Source organism: Salmo salar, chromosome 09 (assembly GCF_965601325.2).
Source record: "Salmo salar chromosome 09, fSalSal1, whole genome shotgun sequence".
NCBI classification, from domain to species: Eukaryota; Metazoa; Chordata; class Actinopteri; order Salmoniformes; family Salmonidae; genus Salmo; species Salmo salar.
In genome coordinates, this window is record NC_138299.1 from 94542886 (window position 1) to 94565000 (window position 22115).

Here is a 22115-nt window from a genome sequence, read left to right on the forward strand (position 1 = left end):
TCGGGGCATTTCCTCCTGACTAAATATGCCGACTCATCACAGTCCCAATGAAAGGGTTCGGCTGTGTCCCAAATGGCACCCTATTCCCGACCAGGACCCATAGTAGAGCACTATGTCTAGGGTGACATTTTGGGATGCAGTCTTCGGGAGTAGTGCAGCGTTTTTCTAATGAAGAGGGAGAAGTCAGAAAGCCAGATACAGTCGATATCATACCATTCCCACAGACCTGTATTCTAAACCCCATGTCCAAACACATTAGCATCAAGTAAGATGGGATAAATATAATAGTCATATTGGGATGTTTGCTGCCAGAATACTCAAAAATCATTTCCAACCTAACTTGGTTTTCTGTAGCTCTGCCTGAAAGTGGTTTACGGATGCCTACAGTAGATGCAGATGCTGACCAGCAAATTTTCACATCCTTGACTTTCATATTTACAAAACACGGAGGGATTCATTATATAATTCTGCCAAGGAAATTAGCCAACAACCGGTAAATGTAAAACACCAACATCATCTTCTTTGCAGTATTGTGTTGTGGATGCATCCCGTATGACTCCCTATTCCCTGTATGTTACCTATATATATAGTGCAAAACAAGTAGTACACTATATAGGGAATAGGGTGCCGGGAATAAGGTGCCATTATAGATGCAACCCGGGTCATTAAAAAGTTCTGAATGAAAGGGATATATAAATATGCCCAGCTCAGGTGAAAGCAGCACCAATCTAAAGGCGAAGAACACCCCAGGACAGATGTTCATTACTATAATCCAACTTCGAGGAGCTCACCAAGCTGTCTGCTTAGTTCTGCTCAAGTAGAAAATTAGTGGAGAAAAAAAGGAGAGCAAAGTCACATTTTATGAAGCGTTTCTTTTTCATATCACCTCTCCTAACCCACAATGTAATTGCACTGTAACCTTCCAAGGAGCTCAATTAGGTAGCAAAGGGATTGTTAGTTACCAGACTGTCAAGATTAACCATCTTGCCACGACAGTGACTCCTGCGCCTGCTACTAGTCAATAACGACATCGTAGTTAAATATACATATTTTTGGGCATTTAGACTTTTCAAAGAACAGAGACTCCTTTCTCCTGCAACAACAGCCTCTCCAGGGCTCTGTGAGACGTGTGTGTGTGTGTGTGTGTGTGTGTGTGTGTGTGTGTGTGTGTGTGTGTGTGTGTGTGTGTGTGTGTGTGTGTGTGTGTGTGTGTGTGTGTGTGTGTGTGTGTGTGTGTGTGTGTGTGTGTGTGTGTGCGCACAGCTGGAGGTAGTTATCTCCATCACAGCTGAATGCAGGATTTGGAACCATGAGCTCTCCCTTCTTACTCAGCCTCTCAGGCAGACAGCAGGGCAGCCCTGGTCCCATGTAGGACGCCATCAGGACGCCTGGAGCTGAGCTACACATCACACAGTCCTTAAAATCCCTTTCCTCCAGCATTTCTCCTTATCCCATCCCTTCCTCCAGCATCTCTCCTCATCCCATCCCTTCCTCCAGCATCTCTCCTCATCCCATCCCTTCCTCCAGCATCTCTCCTCATCCCATCCCTTTCCTCCAGCATCTCTCCTCATACCATCCCTTCCTCCAGCATCTCTCCTCATACCATCCCTTCCTCCAGCATCTCTCCTCATCCCATCCCTTTCCTCCAGCATCTCTCCTCATACCATCCCTTCCTCCAGCATCTCTCTTCATCCCATCCCTTTCCTCCAGCATCTCTCCTCATCCCATCCCTTTCCTCCAGCATCTCTCCTCATACCATCCCTTCCTCCAGCATCTCTCTTCATCCCATCCCTTTCCTCCAGCATCTCTCCTCATCCCATCCCTTTCCTCCAGCATCTCTCCTCATCCCATCCCTTTCCTCCAGCATCTCTCCTCATACCATCCCTTCCTCCAGCATCCCTTCCTCCAGCATCTCTCCTCATCCCATCCCTTTCCTCCAGCATCTCTCCTCATACCATCCCTTCCTCCAGCATCTCTCCTCATCCCATCCCTTTCCTCCAGCATCTCTCCTCATCCCATCCCTTTCCTCCAGCATCTCTCCTCATACCATCCCTTCCTCCAGCATCTCTCTTCATCCCATCCCTTTCCTCCAGCATCTCTCCTCATCCCATCCCTTTCCTCCAGCATCTCTCCTCATACCATCCCTTCCTCCAGCATCTCTCTTCATCCCAACCATTTCCTCCAGCATCTCTCCTCATTCCATCCCTTTCCTCCAGCATCTCTCCTCATACCATCCCTTCCTCCAGCATCCCTTCCTCCAGCATCTCTCCTCATCCCATCCCTTTCCTCCAGCATCTCTCCTCATACCATCCCTTCCTCCAGCATCTCTCCTCATACCATCCCTTTCCTCCAGCATCTCTCCTCATCCCATCCCTTTCCTCCAGCATCTCTCCTCATCCCTTTCCTCCAGCATCTCTCCTCATACCATCCCTTCCTCCAGCATCCCTTCCTCCAGCATCTCTCCTCATCCCCTCCCTTTCCTCCAGCATCCCTTCCTCCAGCATCTCTCCTCATACCATCCCTTCCTCCAGCATCTCTCCTCATCGGATCCTGACCTGATAGGATGGGGATGCAGGGGTAAATAAATTGATCTATATATTAGAGCCCCATATAGTTCCTTTAGCTGTCCTAAAACCAGTGGTTTGAAAAGGTGGGGTGCATCGAGATATAAAGGTGTGAGATGCAGTAAACAACTTTTAACTTAATGGTAAGGCTCATTCAGACCAAATTACTGTAGAGAAATATATGGACATGCATGAAATTGAATGAGTTTTTTTCACGAGTGTCAATTTTAGGGCAACAACACTATGAAGCCAACATTGGCATCTGGCGTTCAGTCCTCATGTCATCTGTTGCTTGCTACAGAAGCATAAAATGAGCTGAAGGGATTTCATGGCGTGGTCTCCGTCTCAAATGGCACCCTATTTCATTTATAGTGCACTACTTTTTCACACAGGGCACTGGTCAAACGTAGTGCACTATATAGTGAATAGGGAATCATTGGGACGCATCCTTGCAGTGCTTCCCTGTTGATTGCGTGCCAAATCTGTTCTTGTTAAGACATTCTGCTGACATGAATATGATGTGGAAGCTTCACCCAGAGACTTATGGATTCAGACAGGCAGATGCTCCTCAGATTACATGCGTCCATTGTGATCTCAACACTAAACATGACATGGAGAACATGGCTGACGCAAAGAATTACAATCAAGCACAACCCAAACCTCTGGGGAATCAGCCTCCTTTGAAGCCAGGTAAGACCCTGCTTATTAGAGGCACACAGTACTGTACAATAGTACAGTAGAATGGTACTGTAGAATACTACTGTAGAATAGTACTGTAGAATATTGCTGTAGCAGTGGAGGCTCCTCAGAAGAGGAAGGGGAGGACCATCCTCCTCAGTGAAATTTCATAAAAATGTAAATTGTGAAATACCAAAATGGCACCAATTTATTGATAAAAACACACTGTTTTGCAATGAAGGTCTATATTAACTTCAATAGCACTCTCTGGGGTAGCACCATGGTGTAGCTGGAGGACAACTACCTTCTATCCTCTTCTGGGTACAGTGACGTCAGTACAAAACTTAGAAGGCTGTAGGCCTCACCCTCTTCCATAGACCTACATGATTACTATGACCACTTCCGGAGGATGACGATACTTGGCTTTTGCAGTATGAAGTGACATGTTGTCCATCCAATCATAGGATTAGAATCAGAGAATGAATTTAGTGTGTTCTATTAGGGTTGTGCCACAGAACATTGTGGGGGGGTTCTATGTGGTTAAAAGATTTGTGAGTTGTTGATATTATTGGATACAGTTTGAAAAGTGTTAGTTGAGCATTTTTGGGATATTATTCAATTCAAATTAGTTTCTTCAGATTACAGGAGACTGAGGTGCTAGATTATAAATTGTTTTCTTGGATTTAGAACATTATTTTTGTGTCCAGTTAGTGTAATTTATTTACATTTGCCTTGATAACTTCAGTAGCAGTAGCCAGCTAGCTAACGCTAGCAGCTCCAGTGTGCAGTTTTTGCTGCCAATGCTACTGAAAATGTTGTTGCCTTTTTTTTTTTTTAAAGAACCCCTTTCATTCTCTGGGGGTACGCAGAACAGGTGTGAATTAAAAGCGAGGGTCGACCTCTGCCTGAGATCAGTTTCATGAAGAAGGATGAAAAGGTGAGGGAGTTCAATACCACCTGGTATCAAAAGTATAGACAGGGAGCCTTTCATCAAGCTTGTATTGCTGGGTTTATCTGATTTTAGGAGAGTCTGAGCCTTGGGCGAATGTTGCGTACAGTGACCTGAAGAATATTGATCGTTCAGCTAAACGGCAAAACAAAAGCAGGGAGCATATAAATACTCACATCAGAGTCAAACTTCTGGGAAAAAGCTGCATCGATTATGATGTAGGTCTGCGTGTTCAAGCTGCGCAACACAATGAGAAATTAAGAAGAGACAGGGATGTTCTCAAGCGTTTTAACACCACTACGTTTTGGGGCATGCAAGAATTGACTTTTAGAGGACATGACGAGAGGGAAAGTTCCGCCAACAAGGGCTACTATTAGGAGCTTGCAGCGATACTTACGCGTCACGATGCCTTTACTTGCTGAACTTTCAACTGTCTTTTCTGGGATGTCGAAATCAATTCAGAATGATTTGATAGCTTCCATCATCCATTAAAAGTTAGATTAAAGAGAGAGGTGGACGCAGCGCATTTTTTTTCCGCACGCGCTCAAGTAGGCTTTCCACTTTCCTGCAGTATTTCTTCAGCAAAGATGATAACACATAATCACTCCAGACAGACACAAGCAAAAACTCATGACATAAATGTATATGTTGCAGCAGCCTAGGCTACACCTAAACATTAGAAATCTGACATTGTATGGGATGAAAACGAGACAACTTTTCAGTCTGATGAACTGTAGGCTTCTAATAAGAGCAGCTGCATACAGCCTCTGGGCCCTGTCCATCTGGTCAGGGTAACTCATGGTAACGTTATGTATTTATAGTCCATCTGGTCAGGGTAACTCATGGTAACGTTATGTATTTATAGTCCATCTGGTCAGGGTAACTCATGGTAACGTTATGTATTTATAGTCCATCTGGTCAGGGTAACTCATGGTAACGTTATGTATTTATAGTCCATCTGGTCAGGGTAACTCATGGTAACGTTATGTATTTATAGTCCATCTGGTCAGGGTAACTAATGGTAACGTTATGTATTTATAGTCCATCTGGTCAGGGTAACTCATGGTAACGTTATGTATTTATAGTCCATCTGGTCAGGGTAACTCATGGTAACGTTATGTATTTATAGTCCATCTGGTCAGGGTAACTAATGGTAACGTTATGTATTTATAGTCCATCTGGTCAGGGTAACTCATGGTAACGTATGTATTTATAGTTCATCTGGTCAGGGTAACTCATGGTAACGTTATGTATTTATAGTCCATCTGGTCAGGGTAACTCATGGTAACGTTATGTATTTATAGTCCATCTGGTCAGGGTAACTCATGGTAACGTTATGTATTTATAGTCCATCTGGTCAGGGTAACTCATGGTAACGTTATGTATTTATAGTCCATCTGGTCAGGGTAACTCATGGTAACGTTATGTATTTATAGTCCATCTGGTCAGGGTAACTCATGGTAACGTTATGTATTTATAGTCCATCTGGTCAGGGTAACTCATGGTAACGTTATGTATTTATAGTCCATCTGGTCAGGGTAACTCATGGTAACGTTATGTATTTATAGTCCATCTGGTCAGGGTAACTCATGGTAACGTTATGTATTTATAGTCCATCTGGTCAGGGTAACTAATGGTAACGTTATGTATTTATAGTCCATCTGGTCAGGGTAACTCATGGTAACGTTATGTATTTATAGTCCATCTGGTCAGGGTAACTACATGGTAATACGTTATGTATTTATAGTCCATCTGGTCAGGGTAACTCATGGTAACGTTATGTATTTATAGTCCATCTGGTCAGGGTAACTCATGGTAATGTTATGTATTTATAGTCCATCTGGTCAGGGTAACTAATGGTAACGTTATGTATTTATAGTCCATCTGGTCAGGGTAACTCATGGTAACGTTATGTATTTATAGTCCATCTGGTCAGGGTAACTCATGGTAACGTTATGTATTTATAGTCCATCTGGTCAGGGTAACTCATGGTAACGTTATGTATTTATAGTTCATCTGGTCAGGGTAACTCATGGTAACGTTATGTATTTATAGTCCATCTGGTCAGGGTAACTCATGGTAACGTTATGTATTTATAGTTCATCTGGTCAGGGTAACTCATGGTAACGTTATGTATTTATAGTCCATCTGGTCAGGGTAACTCATGGTAACGTTATGTATTTATAGTCCATCTGGTCAGGGTAACTCATGGTAACGTTATGTATTTATAGTTCATCTGGTCAGGGTAACTCATGGTAACGTTATGTATTTATAGTCCATCTGGTCAGGGTAACTCATGGTAACGTTATGTATTTATAGTCCATCTGGTCAGGGTAACTCATGGTAACGTTATGTATTTATAGTTCATCTGGTCAGGGTAACTCATGGTAACGTTATGTATTTATAGTCCATCTGGTCAGGGTAACTCATGGTAATGTTATGTATTTATAGTCCATCTGGTCAGGGTAACTCATGGTAACGTTATGTATTTATAGTTCATCTGGTCAGGGTAACTCATGGTAACGTTATGTATTTATAGTCCATCTGGTCAGGGTAACTCATGGTAACGTTATGTATTTATAGTCCATCTGGTCAGGGTAACTCATGGTAACGTTATGTATTTATAGTCCATCTGGTCAGGGTAACTCATGGTAACGTTATGTATTTATAGTCCATCTGGTCAGGGTAACTCATGGTAACGTTATGTATTTATAGTCCATCTGGTCAGGGTAACTCATGGTAACGTTATGTATTTATAGTCCATCTGGTCAGGGTAACTCATGGTAATGTTATGTATTTATAGTCCATCTGGTCAGGGTAACTAATGGTAACGTTATGTATTTATAGTCCATCTGGTCAGCGTAACTCATGGTAACGTTATGTATTTATAGTCCATCTGGTCAGGGTAACTCATGGTAACGTTATGTATTTATAGTCCATCTGGTCAGGGTAACTCATGGTAACGTTATGTATTTATAGTCCATTTGTGTGTCAGGAGAATATGTGAATGTGATCAAACTTAGTTTATATTCAAGATTGGTCTGGCTAGGCTGCCTATATGTTTTAAATCCAAAATGATTAACTGGAACAAATCTATCAACATAATAGTGGTGACAGATGTGAGTTCGTTTTTTACAAGGCGTAGAGTTGCAAAGGCCTCAAAAAAGCTTTATATACCAGAGCTGCTAGAAAAGTTCTATATATTATTGAAACAATGTTTCAATAATATATAGAAACGATTGTTTGTGAGAATGCCAACAGGTGTGGTTCCCATGCGGGAAATATTCTATTGGGGAAAGGTTCCCGTGGGGGTTGCCATGGAAGCCAAGAAAGGGAGTGGGGTGTGTGTGTGTGTGCTCAAACACACATGCATGTGGGGGTCTGAGAGAGAGAAAGTGTGTCCATCTGATGAATGGGCATGTGCCTGAACTCAATTATATACACTAATTGTAGTCTCACCCATTCATTTCTAATGACCGGTCATTTTTGACTGGGAACACCACAGGTGTACAGAAGTTAAATAAAACACCCAAAATGTAATGAAAATCATCAAAATGTATTTTGTGTGTTCAGATGCCCTGTGTGGACAAAGGAATGGAACCTTATGACAATCAGATTTAATGAACTACATTTTTCAGAGAGAGAACTTGTAAATCGGTCCAATTTGACCGGAACACAGCAGGAGGGTTGAATGATAAGGAAAGACTCTGGCCCCAGAGGGTAAAAATTGCCCCCCAACTGTGGGACCTATGATTCCACCAGTTGTCAGTTATCATCAGGTATGTGGATGATCAGGGCTTTATTCAGGAATGTTTCTTGGGCTACTTTCAAATCAAATCAAATTTTATTTGTCACATACACATGGTTAGCAGATGTTAATGCGAGTGTAGCTAAATGCTTGCGCTTCTAGTTCCGACAGTGCAGTAATATCTAACAAGTATTCTAACAATTCCACAACAACTACCTAATACACACAAATCTAAAGGGATGGAATAAGAATATGTACATATGAGCGATGAGATGAGCGATGACCGAGTGGCATAGGCAAGATGCAATAGATGGTATTAAATACAGTATATACATATGAGATGAGTAATGTAAGATATGTAAACATTATTAAAGTGGCATTATTTTAAGTGACTAGTGATCCATTCATTAAAGTGGCCAATGACTTCAAGTCTGTATGTAGGCAGCAGCCTCTCTGTGTTAGTGATGGCTGTTTAACAGTCTGATGGCCTTGAGATAGAAGCTGTTTTTCAGTCTCTCGGTCCTAGCTTTGATGTACTGACCTCGCTTTCTGGATGGTAGCGGGGTGAACAGGCAGTGGCTCGGATGGCTGTTGTCCTTGATGATATTTTTGGCCTTCCTGTGACATCAGGTGCTGGAGGTGTCCTGGAGGGCAGGTAGTTTGCCCCTGGTGATACGCTGTGCAGACCGCACCACCCTCTGGAGAGCCTTGCGGTTGAGGGCGGTGCTGTTGCCGTACCAGGCGGTGATACAGCCCGACAGGGTGCTCTCAATTGTGCATCTGTAAAAGTTTGTGAGGGTTTTAGGTGACAAGCCAAATTTCTTCAGAGGTTGAAGAGGCATTGTTGCGCCTTCTTCACCACACTGTCTGTGTGGGTGGAACATTTCAGTTTGTCCCTGATGTGTACGCCGAGGAACTTAACTTTCCACTTTCTCCACTGCTGATCCATCGATGTGGATAGGGGGGTGCTCCCTCTGCTGTTTCCTGAAGTCCACGATCATCTCCTTTGTTTTGCAGATGTTGAGTGAGAGGTTGTTTTCCTGACACCACACTCCGAGTGCCCTCACCTCCTCCCTGTAGGCTGTCTCGTCATTGTTGGTAATCAAGCCCACTACTGTTGTCGTCTGCAAACTTGATGATTGAGTTGGAGGCATGCATGGCCACGCAGTCATGGGTGAACAGGGAATACAGGAGGGGGCTGAGCACGCACCCTTGTAGGGTCCCAGTGTTGAGGATCAGCAAAGTGGAGATGTTGTTTCCTACCTTCACCACCTGGGGGCGGCCCGTCAGACAGTCCAGGACCCAATTGCACAAGGCGGGGTTGAGACCCAGGGCCTCAAGCTTAATGATGAGTTTGGGGGGTACTATGGTGTTGAATGCTGAGCTATAGTCAAAGAACAGCATTCTTACATAGGTATTCTTCTTGTCCAGATGTGATAGGGCAATGTGCAGTATGATTACTTCTGTGGACCTGTGGGCGGTATGCAAACTGAAGTGGGTCTAGGGTGGCAGGTAAGGTGGAGGTGATATGATCCTTGACTAGTCTCTCAAAACACTTAATGATGACAGAAGTGAGTGCTACGGGGCGATAGTCATTTAGTTCAGTTATCTTTGCCTTCTTTGGTACAGGAACAATGGTGGCCATCTTGAAGCATGTGGGGACAGCAGACTGGGATGGACGAGATTAAATATGTCCGTAAACACACCAGCCAGCTGGTCTGCGCATGCTCTGAGGACGCGGCTAGGGATGCAGTCTGGGCCAGCAGCCTTGCGAGGGTTAACACGTTAAAATGTCTTACTCATGTCGGCCATGGAGGAGGAGATGGATGGCCCGCAGTCCTTGGTAGTGTTCCGCATTAGTGGCGCTGTATTATCCTCGAAGCGGGCAAATAAGGTGTTCAGTTTGTCTGTTAGCAAGACGTCGGTGTCCGTGACGTGGCTGGTTTTCGTTTTGTAGTCAGTAATTGCCTGTAGACCCTGCCACATACATCTCATGTCTGAGCCGTTGAATTGCGACTCCACTTTGTCCCTTTACCAACATTTCGATTGTTTGATTGCCTTGCAGAGGGAATAACTACACTGTTTATATTCGGCCATATTCCCAGTCATCTTTCCATGGTTAAATATGGTGGTTCGCGCTTTCAGTTTTGCGCGAATGTCGCCATCTGTCCACGGTTTCTGGTTAGAATAGGTTTTAATAGTTACAGTGGGCTCAACATCTCCAATACACTTCCTTATAAACTCACTCACCAAATCAGCATATAAATCAATGTTATTCTCTGAGGCTGCCCGGAACATTTCGCAGTCCGCATGATCAAAACAATCTTGAAGCGTGTATTCCGATTGATCAGCCCAGCATTGAATGGTTCAGCCTATTGGACCGTAGGAACAAATAGAGTCGTGGTTGGATTTGCCGAAGGGATGGCGTGCGAGGGCCTTGTATGCATCACGGACATTAGAGTAGCAGTGGTCCAGTGTATTGCCCGCACGAGTGCTACAATCAATATGCTGATAGAATTTAGGTAGCCTTGTTCTCAAATGTTCTTTGTTAAAATCCCCAGCTACAATAAATGCAGCCACAGAATATATGGTTTCCAGTTTACATAGAGTCCAGAGAAGTTCCTTGAGAGCCATCGTGGTATCTGCTTAAGGGGGGATATATACAGCTGTGACGATAACTGACGAGAATTCTCTTGGGAGATAATGTGGTCGGCATTTGATTGTAAGGAATTCTAGGTCAGGTGAACAAAAATACTTGAGTTCCTGTATGTTGTTATGATTACACCATGAGTCGTTAATCATGAAGCCCTTCAACTTCCCAGAGAGATGTTTATTTCTGTTGGCGCATTGCATGAAGAAACCCGGTGGCTGTACCGACTTCGACAACATGTCCCGAGAGAGCCATGTTTCGGTGAAACAGAGAATGTTACAATCTCTGATGTCTCTCTGGAAGGCAACCCTTGCCCTAATTTCGTCAACCTTGTTGTCTAGAGACTGGACATTGGCGAGTAATATACTCGGAAGCGGTGGGTGGTGTGCACGCCTTCGAAGTCTGACCAGGAGGCCGCTCCGTCTACCTCTCCTGCGGCGACGTTGTTTTGGGTCGGACTCTGGAATTAGATCCATTGTCCTAGGTGGAGGTCCGAACAAAGGATCCGCTTTGGGAAAGTTGTATTTCTGATCGTAATGTTGGTAAGTTGACATTGCTCTTATATCCAATAGTTCTTCCCGGCTGTATGTAATAACACTTAAGATTTTCTGGGCTAACAATGTATGAAATAATACATAATAAAATCAAAAAAATACTAAATAGTTTCCTTAGGACTCGAAGCGAGGCGACCGTCTCTGTCGGCACCATCCTTCATCTTTTGATGTGTCAAAGTGGGCGAGAGGCGGAGTCTGTGTTTTGACTTTGTGAATTTCGAGATGTAGGTTTGAACGTGTTGTTCAAACTTACGATGGTGCAGCTGTAATGTATCTGCTGTTTGTATTTACAGCTAAGTCCCCTCCTGTTCCCTGATTAACAGGTGATGACCACTCCACTCCACTACCAATGTCAACTCTCTCCTGACATGCACTGAAGCCACATCTCATGTGCCCGCTCATCCACTGGCACATTGAATGTTTCCCTTCCAAGCACTGTGAGTACGCCTATCAATTTTCTCTCATTACTGTATGTAGAGTCAATCACTCAATCACATTGTTATACATCAATGATTTTACTCCTTGCTTGGACTAACTCAATCTTAGACAAAAGAGCTAACTGTGTAGTGTGTTATTGTTTTTTATATTCCCAGTCAAATCCTGTCCTGAAGTCAAGCCTTGAACACCTCAACTCATGCCTCATACCCTTATTCAATCACTGCTGTGATCCTTTCCCAACACTGTGTAAGTAGCCCTCTCATTCCCATTCCCCATAATATTGTACAATAAATGTATTTTTTAAATGCTTCAGATTCAAATAATTAGTCTTTGACGGTTTTAAAAACAGACTTTGGGATCTCTGTGCGTTCCGCGCCTATACCATGGATCTCCCATCCTCCTAAATGTTTCAAGTCACCAGCCTCCACTGTACTGTAGAATAGTACTGTAGAATAAGTAATTAAAGCATTTATGAAGGTTACTGTTTGTAAAACAGAGAGGGGCTGTTTGAAATGGTTCAAAAAGAGCGTCCTTTTCACACTTGACATCCAATTTGTCTTGTTTTTCCAGAAGTGGCTTTCATGATTCCCGGATTCAAAGCCCAGAGAGATTAGAGGGGAGGATGTGACAGCTGGCGTGGTGTGTGTATGTGTGTATGTGTGTGTGGTTGTGTGCGGGCTGCTTTTGAAAAGAACAAACATCAGACTTCCTAGGCGTGTTTAATCTCCACCTCCTAAATCATCCGCACCAGCTGTGGGATCATGAGTGTGTCTGTAATCCTAACCTTACCCCGTAACTCTTACCCTAAACCTAACCCCTAAACCTAACTCCTAACCGTAACTGACAAGGTCAAAATATGTTGTTTTGCCCCTGAGCAAGGCAGGTAACCCACTATTCCCTGGGCGCTCGAAGACGTGGGTGTCGATTAAGGTAGCCCCCCGCACCTCTCTGATTCAGAGGGGTTGGGTTAAATGCGGAAGGCACATTTAGGTTGAAGGCATTCAGTTGTACAACTGACTATGTATCCCCCTTTCCCTTTCCATTCCCTTAACTCCTAATCCTAATTCTAACCCTAAACCTGACCCCTATGCTTAGACAGACAGACAGACAGACAGACAGACAGACAGACAGACAGACAGACAGACAGACAGACAGACAGACAGACAGACAGACAGACAGACAGACAGACAGACAGACAGACAGACAGACAGACAGACAGACAGACAGACAGACAGACAGACAGACAGACAGACAGACAGACCATCATCACAGACTGTCAACTTTAAGGCTGCTATGGGTATCCCACCCTACCACTCAATGTTTCAGTTTGACTTCAACAAAGACCATAAGAGAGCTGTACAACCACAGTGCTTCAGTGAAATCCTACCACAGTGCTTCTGTAACAGTAACAGGTTAACATTCACAAGGCCCCAGGGCACTGACCAGCTGGAAACTGTCTTCAATGGCATTTTCAACCTCTCCCTGACTTAGTCTGTAATACCTACACATTTCAAGCTGACCACCATAGTCCCTGTGCCCAAGAACGCCAAGGTAACCTGTCTAAATGACTACCACCCCGTAGTGTCACATCTGTAGCAATGAAATGCTTTGAAAGGCTGATCATGGCTTACATCATCACCATCATCCCAGACACCCTGGACCCACTCCAATTTGCATACCGCCCCAACATATCCACAGATGGTGCAATCTCTATTGCACTCAACACTGCCTTTTCCCACCTGGACAAAAGAAACACCTATGTGAGAATGCTATTCATTGACTACAGCTCAGCGTTCAACACCATAGTGCCCTCCAAACACATAACTAAGCTAAGGACCCTGGGACTGAACACCTCCCTCTGCAACTGGATCCTGGACTTCCTGATGGGCTACCCCCAGGTGGTGAGGGTAGTTAACAACACATCCCCCACGCTGACCTTCAACACAGTGCCCGTCAGGGGTGCATGCTTAGTCCGCTCCAGTACTCCCTGTTCATTTACGTCCGAGGGGCCATGCAGAACTCCAACACCATCATTAAGTTTGCTTGACGACATGACAGAGGTTACCGACAACAATGAGACAGCCAATAGGGAGGAAGTCAGAAACAGAGGGATGATTCACATTGACAGGGCTGTAGTGGAGAGGGTCGAGAGCTTCAAGTTTCTCAGTGTCCACATTACTAAGGATCTATCTTGGTCCACACACACCAACACAGTCATGAAGAGGGCACGACGACTCCTCTTCCCCCTCAGGAGGCTGAAAAGATTTGGCATGGGCCCTCAGATCCTTAAAAAGCTCTACAGCTGCACCACAGCTGCACCACAGCTGCACAATTGAGAGCATCTTGACTGGCTGCATCACCGCTTGGTATGGCAACTGCTTGGCATCCGACCCTAAGGAGCTACAGAGAGTAATGCGTACCGTCCAGTACATCACTGGGGACGAACTCTCTGCCATCCAGGATCTCTATACCAGGCGGTGTCAGAAGAAGGCCCTAAAACTCCAGCCACCCAAGTCATAGACTGTTCTCTCTGCTACTGCACGGCAAGCGGTACCAACAGGAACCAACAGGACCCTGAACAGCTTCTACTCCCAATTCATCAGACTGCTAAATGGTTAGTTAAATAGTTAACCAATAGCTACCCGGACTATCTGCATTGACCCTTTTTGCACAAACTTTTTGGGGGACTCAGACTCATCACATACACAGCTGCTGTTACTGTTTATTGTCTATCTTGTTGCCTAGTCACTTTAGCCCTACATATATGTACATATCTACCACAGCGATAGCCAAGTTATCGTTACTCATTGTGTATTCATTATTACATGTTTTACTTTTCTATTATTTCTCTATTGTCTTTCTCTCTGCATTGTTGGGAAGGGCCCGTAAGTAAGCATTTCACTGTTAGTCTATACCTGCTGTTTTGCGAAGCATGTAATGAATAGCATTTCACTGTTAGTCAACAGCTGATGTTTACAAAGTATGTGACAAACCATTTGATTTCTTTTGATTTGATTCAGGATCTAACAGTGAAAAGATACCACAGTGCTGCTGTATGTGAAGGACACTGCCTTAGGTAGCAAACAGCCTACAGCCTTGGGTCCTCAGAGTCAGACCTGCACGGCATTGTGATGGAAATACAGGTGTGTGTGTGTGTGTGTGTGTGTGTGTGTGTGTGTGTGTGTGTGTGTGTGTGTGTGTGTGTGTGTGTGTGTGTGTGTGTGTGTGTGTGTGTGTGTGTGTGTGTGTGTGTGTGTGTGTGCGGTGGAAATGCAATGAGCTGAGCTCTATCTAAGAGTCTCACAGTGACACATCTATTACTTCCCAGGTGCATCAGGGTGAAGAAATATGGTATTTTCACAGAACTAGTGAAATGTATGAGTGAGCGAGTGATTAAATGTTATCAAATAATAGCCTTCATGGTAGTCTTTAATGCAGCCACGCTGCGTAAAGATTACTACAGATTGTAGGATCTTAATTTGAGCCAATTTGCTACAGCAGGAAAATAATCCTTCAGCAACAGGAAATGTGAATTATTATGTGGATTATAATTCATGAACATTTTTTTCGTTATGGCAAATTAAGTCTGAAATTTCAAAATGGAAATTATGAACTTCAGAAGTCTTTTTAAAACTCAATAGATATAAGTATGCATTTCGTACTGTGCAGGATATTTCCCAGCAACAAAAGGGTTCAAAAGAAGAGCCTACATTTGTATATTGTATTCATGTGTTTCCTGAGATGTTAAACACTTCTCCAGGGATTGTGAGGTCTGATAATCTGCACAGCATGACAGGAATAAAGAATACATTTAACATGCCCAATCTGATAATGAATCCTATTTTCCATAGTCTGATCGATGCTGACTGAGTTACTGCCAGAATGCAGTTTTACATGTTGGGTTTTACAGCACTGACTGCCCTGTAGCTAAATAACTGTAACTGTCCTCCACCGACCAAACCCAACCCACTCTCCATCCGACCCAACCCACTCTCTCCCCGACCCAACCCACTCTCTCTCCTCCCCCGACCCAACCCACTCTCTCTCCTCCACCGACCCACTCTCTCTCCTCCCCCGACCCAACCCACTCTCTCTCCTCCCCCGACCCAACCCACTCTCTCTCCTCCACCGACCCAACCCACTCTCTCTCCTCCACCGACCCAACCCACTCTCTCTCCTCCACCGACCAAACCCAACGCACTCTCTCTCCGACCCAACCCACTCTCTCTCCTCCACCGACCAAACCCAACCCACTCTCTCTCCTCCCCCCACCAAACCCAACCCACTCTCTCTCCGACCCAACCAACTCTCTTCCACCGACCAAACCCACTCTCTCTCCTCCACCCACCAAACCCAACCCACTCTCTCTCCGACCTAACCAACTCTCCTCCACCAACCAAATCCAACCCACTCTCTCTCCGACCCAACCCACTCTCTCTCCTCCACCAACCAAACCCAACCCACTCTCCACCCGACCCAACCCACTCTCTCTCCTCCACCCACCAAACCCAACCCACTCTCTCTCCGACCCAACCCATACTCTCTCCTCCACCGACCAAACCCAACCCACTCGCTCTCCTCCACCGACCAAACCCAACCCACTCTCTCTCCGACCCAACCCACTCTCTCTCTTCCACCGACCCAACCAACTCTCTCTCCTCCCCCGACCCAACCAACTCTCTCTCCTCCCCCGACCCAACCAACTCTCCTCCCCCTACCCAACCCACTCTCTCGCCTCCCTCAAACCCAACCCAACCCAGTCTTTGTGTTATGGTGTTATGTAGTCTTTGTGTTTATGGTGTTATGTAGTCTGTGTTTATGGTGTTATGTAGTCTTTCTGTTTATGGTGTTATGTAGTCTGTGTTTATGGTGTTATGTAGTCTTTGTGTTTATGGTGTTATGTAGTCTGTGTTTATGGTGTTATGTAGTCTTTGTGTTTATGGTGTTATGTAGTCTTTGTGTTTATGGTGTTATGTAGTCTTTGTGTTTATGGTGTTATGTAGTCTGTGTTTATGGTGTTATCTAGTCTGTGTTTATGGTGTTATGTAGTCTTTGTGATTATGGTGTTATGTAGTCTGTGATTATGGTGTTATGTAGTCTTTGTGTTTATGGTGTTATGTAGTCTTTGTGTTTATGGTGTTATGTAGTCTTTGTGTTTATGGTGTTATGTAGTCTGTGTTTATGGTGTTATGTAGTCTGTGTTTATGGTGTTATGTAGTCTTTGTGATTATGGTGTTATGTAGTCTGTGATTATGGTGTTATGTAGTCTTTGTGTTTATGGTGTTATGTAGCCTTTGTGTTTATGGTGTTATGTAGTCTTTGTGTTTATGGTGTTATGTAGTCTTTGTTTTTATGGTGTTATGTAGTCTGTGATGATGGTGTTATGTAGTCTTTGTGTTTATGGTGTTATGTAGCCTTTGTGTTTATGGTGTTATGTAGTCTTTGTGTTTATGGTGTTATGTAGTCTTTGTGTTTATGGTGTTATGTAGTCTTTGTGTTTATGGTGTTATGTAGTCTTTGTGTTTATGGTGTTATGTAGTCTTTGTGTTTATGGTGTTATGTAGTCTTTGTGTTCATGGTGTTATGTAGTCTTTGTGTTTTTACTAACTACTGCCCATTTTAGTGAATAGCGATTTTGTAGCTGGATACATCCCCACGTTCTGTAGTAATGAACCTGCATGTGGTAACTTACGCCCATTAAGCACCAACAAATCCATTACATAGGCCTCAATTACATACCCTGACTCATCATCTGCAGATTAGCGCTAAACAGCACAGCGGTCATCACAAAGCCTGGATTAAAACTTCTCTTTCAGTTTCACTGGGGGGTTAAAGTGGTTTTAATGTCTCTTTCAAGTCAAATTGTCTAGTTCTAGAGATATACACAGTTTCTATTCACTTGAATTAGTTACATGATTCTTCTTAGTATTGCACTACACAGAGATGTCCCTTGTGGTCATCAACTAAGATGTTCTATTAAACTGGATGGGGATGCAAACGAAGAGCACTACTAAAGAAGCGTGCCACTTGGAACAAAGCCATGGTCTTAGTTTCATGTTGCCTTCCTCTAATGATTTTGGTCTAGTGTCTTTCTGTGGAGGCCTGGTTTGATCTATAGACAGGGGCTGTTTTCTAAGAGTTGTCTGTATAATGATCATCAAATCAAATGTATTTATATAGCCCTTCTTACATCAGCTGATATCTCAAAGTGCTATACAGAAACCCAGCCTAAAACCCCAAACAGCAAGCAATGCACGTGTAGAAACACGGTGGCTAGGAAAAACTCCCTAGAAAGGCCAAAACCTAGGAAGAAACCTAGACAGAAACCAGGCTATGAGGGGTGGCCAGTCCTCTTCTGGCTGTGCCGGGTGGAGATTATAACAGAACATGGCCAAGATGTTCAAATGTTCATAAATGACCAGCATGGTCAAATAATAATACTTACATTGTTTGTCGAGGGTGCAACAGATCAGCACCTCAGGAATAAATGTCAGTTGGCCTTTCATAGCCGATCATTCAGAGTATCTCTACCACTCCTGCTGTCTCTAGAGAGTTTAAAATAGCAGGTCTGGGACAGGTAGCACATCCGGTGAACAGGTCAGGGTTCCATAGCCGCAGGCAGAACAGTTGAAACTGGAGCAGCAGCACGGCCAGGTGGACTGGGGACAGCAAGGAGTCATCATGCCAGGTAGTCCTGAGGCATGGTCCTAGGGCTCACGTCCTCCGAGAGAGAGAAAGAGAGAAAGAAAGAAAGAAAGAAAGAAAGAAAGAAAGAGAGAATTAGAGAGAGCATACTTAAATTCACACAGGACACCATATAAGACAGGAGAAATAGTCCAGATATAACAGACTGATGATCTATAGACAGTGAGTGCTGTCTGTATAATGATCTATAGACAGTGAGTGTAGTCTGTATAATGATCTATAGACAGTGGTCCCCTTAGACTTTTCTTTATAGGAGTTCACTGCCCTTTAACGTATAAAGCATTAAGAACCAGGGTTAAGTTGTGGAGTTATTATGGATTGCGTCCCAAATTGAACCCTGTTACCTATATAGTGCCGTACTTTTGACCAGGGTCCATAGGGCTCTAGTCAGAAGTAGTGCACAATATATGGAGTACTGATAGTTGCTAGATAGTAGGCTTGCTAGATGGTTCAAGTCAGGTAGCTGGATAGTAGGCTAGCTAGATGGTTCAAGTCAGGTAGCTGGATAGTAGGCTAGCTAGATGGTTGAAAAGTTAAAACGTGGAGTGGGGACAGAGCATCTAGCCTCTCCTGGAAAATGACTGATCATTGGCCCATCATACCGACTCATGCGAAACCTTCTCAACAGGATGATAGCCCCACTCTACAGGCTAAGGAATAGCATGGGTGTGTCCCAAAAGACATCCTACTCCCCATAGGGATCTTGTCAAAAGTAGTGCACTTAATGTATTCCAATCCATTTGGCACATCTAATGTAGATCTGCTCAGTAACACTGGGTATGTGGTTAACCTTTCATCTTCTGACATGTTCAGGTAGTCATTTTATCAAAGGGGATTCTGGGTATACAGTTGAAGTCGGAAGTTTCCATACACTTAGGTTGGTGTCATTAAAACTTGTTTTTAAACCACTCCACAAATGTCTTGTTAACAAACTATAGTTTTGGCAAGTCAGTTAGGACATCTACTTTGTGCATGACACAAGTAATTTTTCCAACAATTGTTTACAGCCAGATTATTTCACTTTTAATTCACTGTATCACAATTCCAGTGGGTCAGAAGTTTACATACACTAAGTTGACTGTGCCTTTAAACAGCTTGGAAAATTCCAGAAAATCATGTCATGGCTTTATAAGCTTCTGATAGGCTAATTGACATCATTTGAGTCAATTGGAGGTGTACCTGTGGATGTATTTCAAGCCCTACCTTCAAACTCAGTGCCTCTTTACTTGACATCATGGGAAAATCAAAAGAAATCAGCCAAGACCTCAGAAAACAAATTGTAGACCTCCACAAGTCTGGTTCATCCAATTTCCAAATGCCTGAAGGTACCACGTTCATGTGTACAAACAATAGTACGCAAGTATAAACACCATGGGACCACGCAGCCGTCATACCGCTCAGGGAGGAGACGCGTTCTGTCTCCTAGAGATGAACGTACTTTGGTGCGAAAAGTGCAAATTAATCCCAGAACAACAGCAAAGGACCTCGTGAAGATGCTGGAGGAAACAGGTACAAAAGTATCTATATCCACAGTAAAACGAGTCCCATATCGACATAACCTGAAAGACCGCTCAGCAAGGAAGAAGCCACTGCTCCAAAACCGCCATAAAAAAGTGTGCAACTGCACATGTGGAAAAAATCTTACTTTTTGGAGAAATGTCCTCTGGTTTGTTGAAACAAAAATAGAACTGCTTGGCCATAATGACCATCGTTATGTTTGGAGGAAAAAGGGGAAGGCTTGCAAGCCGAAGAACACCATCCCAACCGTGAAGCACGGGGCTGGCAGCATCATGTTGTGGGGGTGCTTTGCTGAAGGAGGGACTGGTGCATTTCACAAAATAAATGGCATCATGAGGCAGGAAAATTATATGGCAATATTGAAGCAACATCTCAAGACACCCGTCAGGAAGTTAAAGCTTGGTCGCAAATGGGTCTTCCAAATGGACAATTACCCCAAGCATACTTCCAAAGTTGTGGAAAAATTACTTAAGGACAACAAAGGCAAGGTATTGGAGTGGCCATCACAAAGCCCTGACCTCAATCCTATAGAAAATTTGTGGGCAGAACTGAAAAAGCGTGTTCGAGCAAGGAGGCCTACAAACCTGACTCAGTTACACCAGCTCTGTCAGGATGAATGGGCCAAAATTCACCCAAATTATTGTGGGAAGCTTGTGGATGGCTACCTGAAATGTTTGACCCAAGTTAAACAATTTAAAGGCAATGCTACCAAATACTAATGGAGTGTATGTAAACTTCTGACCCACTGGGAATATGATGAAAGAAATAAAAGCTGAAAGAAATAATTCTCTCTACTATTATTCTGACATTTCACATTCTTAAAATAAAGTGGTGATCCTAACTGACCTAAGACAGGGAATTTATACTCGGATTAAATTTCAGGAATTGTGAAAAATGGAGTTTAAATGTATTTGGCTAAGGTGTATATAAACTTCAGACTTCAACTGCATGTTGTCATAAATCCTTGATGGAGCGCACGGGTAACTGTAGAACCATCCACAACGGGTTCTATCAATTATACAGAAATTAACTGTAGCACCATCCACCGGGCACAACGGCGTGCCTCCCCGGGGTATTAATAATACAGAAGTTCACCTTACAGTGAAATGCTTACTTACAAGCTCTTAACCAACAATGCAGTTTTAAGAAAATATCAACAACAAAAAAATCAAGAGATAAGAATAACAAATAATTAAAGAGCAGCAGTAAATAACGATAGCGGGGCTATATACAGGGGGTACCGGTACAGTCAATATGCGGTGGCACCAGTGTCGAGGTAATTCAGGTAATATGTACATGTAGGTAGAGTTATTAAAGTGACCATGCATAGATAATAACAGAGAGGAGCAGCAGCATAGAAAAGGGGGGGGGGGGGGCAATGCAAATAGTCTAGGTAGCCATTCGATTAGCTGTCCAGGAGTCTTATGGCTTGAGGGTAGAAGCTCTTTAGAAGCCTCTTGGACTTGGTGCTCCGGTACCGCTTGCCGTGTGGTAGCAGAGAGAACAGTCTATGACCAGGGTGGCTTGAGTTTTTGACCATTTTTAGGGTCTTCCTCTGACACCATCTGGTATAAAAGTCCTGGATGGCAGGAAGCTTGGCCCCAGTGATGTACTGGGCAGTACACACTTCTCTCTGTAGTGCCGAGCAGTTGCCATACCAGGCAGTGATGCAACCTGTCAGGATGCTCTCGATGGTGCAGCTGTAAAACCTTTTGAGGATCTGAGGACCCATTCCAAATATTTTCAGTCTCCTGAGGGGGAATAGGTTTTTCCGTGCCCTCTTCACGATTTTCTTGGTGTGCTTGGACCATGTTAGTTTGTTGGTGATGTGGACGCCAAGGAACTTGAAGCTCTCAACCTGCTCCACTACAGCCCCGTCGATGAGAATGGGGGCATGCTCGGCCACAATCATCTCCTTTGTCTTGATCACCGTTGAGGGAGAGGCTGTTGTCCATGCACCACACGGTCAGGTCTCTGACCTCCTCCCTATAGGCTGTTTCATCGTTGTTGGTGATCAGGCCTACCACTGTTGTGTCATCAGCAAACTTAATGATGGTGTTGGAGTCGTGCCTGGCCATGCAGTCATGAGTGAACAGGGAGTACAGGAGGGAACTCCCTGTTCTCTGTTCCTCTGTTAAGTACAGCCAGGTCTCTCACACAACACAAACCCACACTTGCACGCATGCACACATGTACGTGTACACACACACACACTCGCACACACACACACATACACCTAAAATTCGCACACTCACGCACACACACTCTGTACCTCTGCTGAGTACAGGCAGGTTAGTCATACTGTTTAGAA

General features: G+C 44.0%; 1 long non-coding RNA gene across 1 annotated transcript in view; it reads left to right on the forward strand.

The window, feature by feature from the left end:
- The window catches only part of LOC145857978 (uncharacterized), a 242235-nt gene that overhangs the window by 61421 nt on the left and 158699 nt on the right, over window positions 1-22115 (forward strand). The window contains exons 2-3 of the long non-coding RNA XR_014378683.1: window positions 11467-11580; window positions 11737-11827. This is a non-coding gene — a long non-coding RNA (uncharacterized LOC145857978). The remainder of the gene's footprint in view (window positions 1-11466; window positions 11581-11736; window positions 11828-22115) is intronic.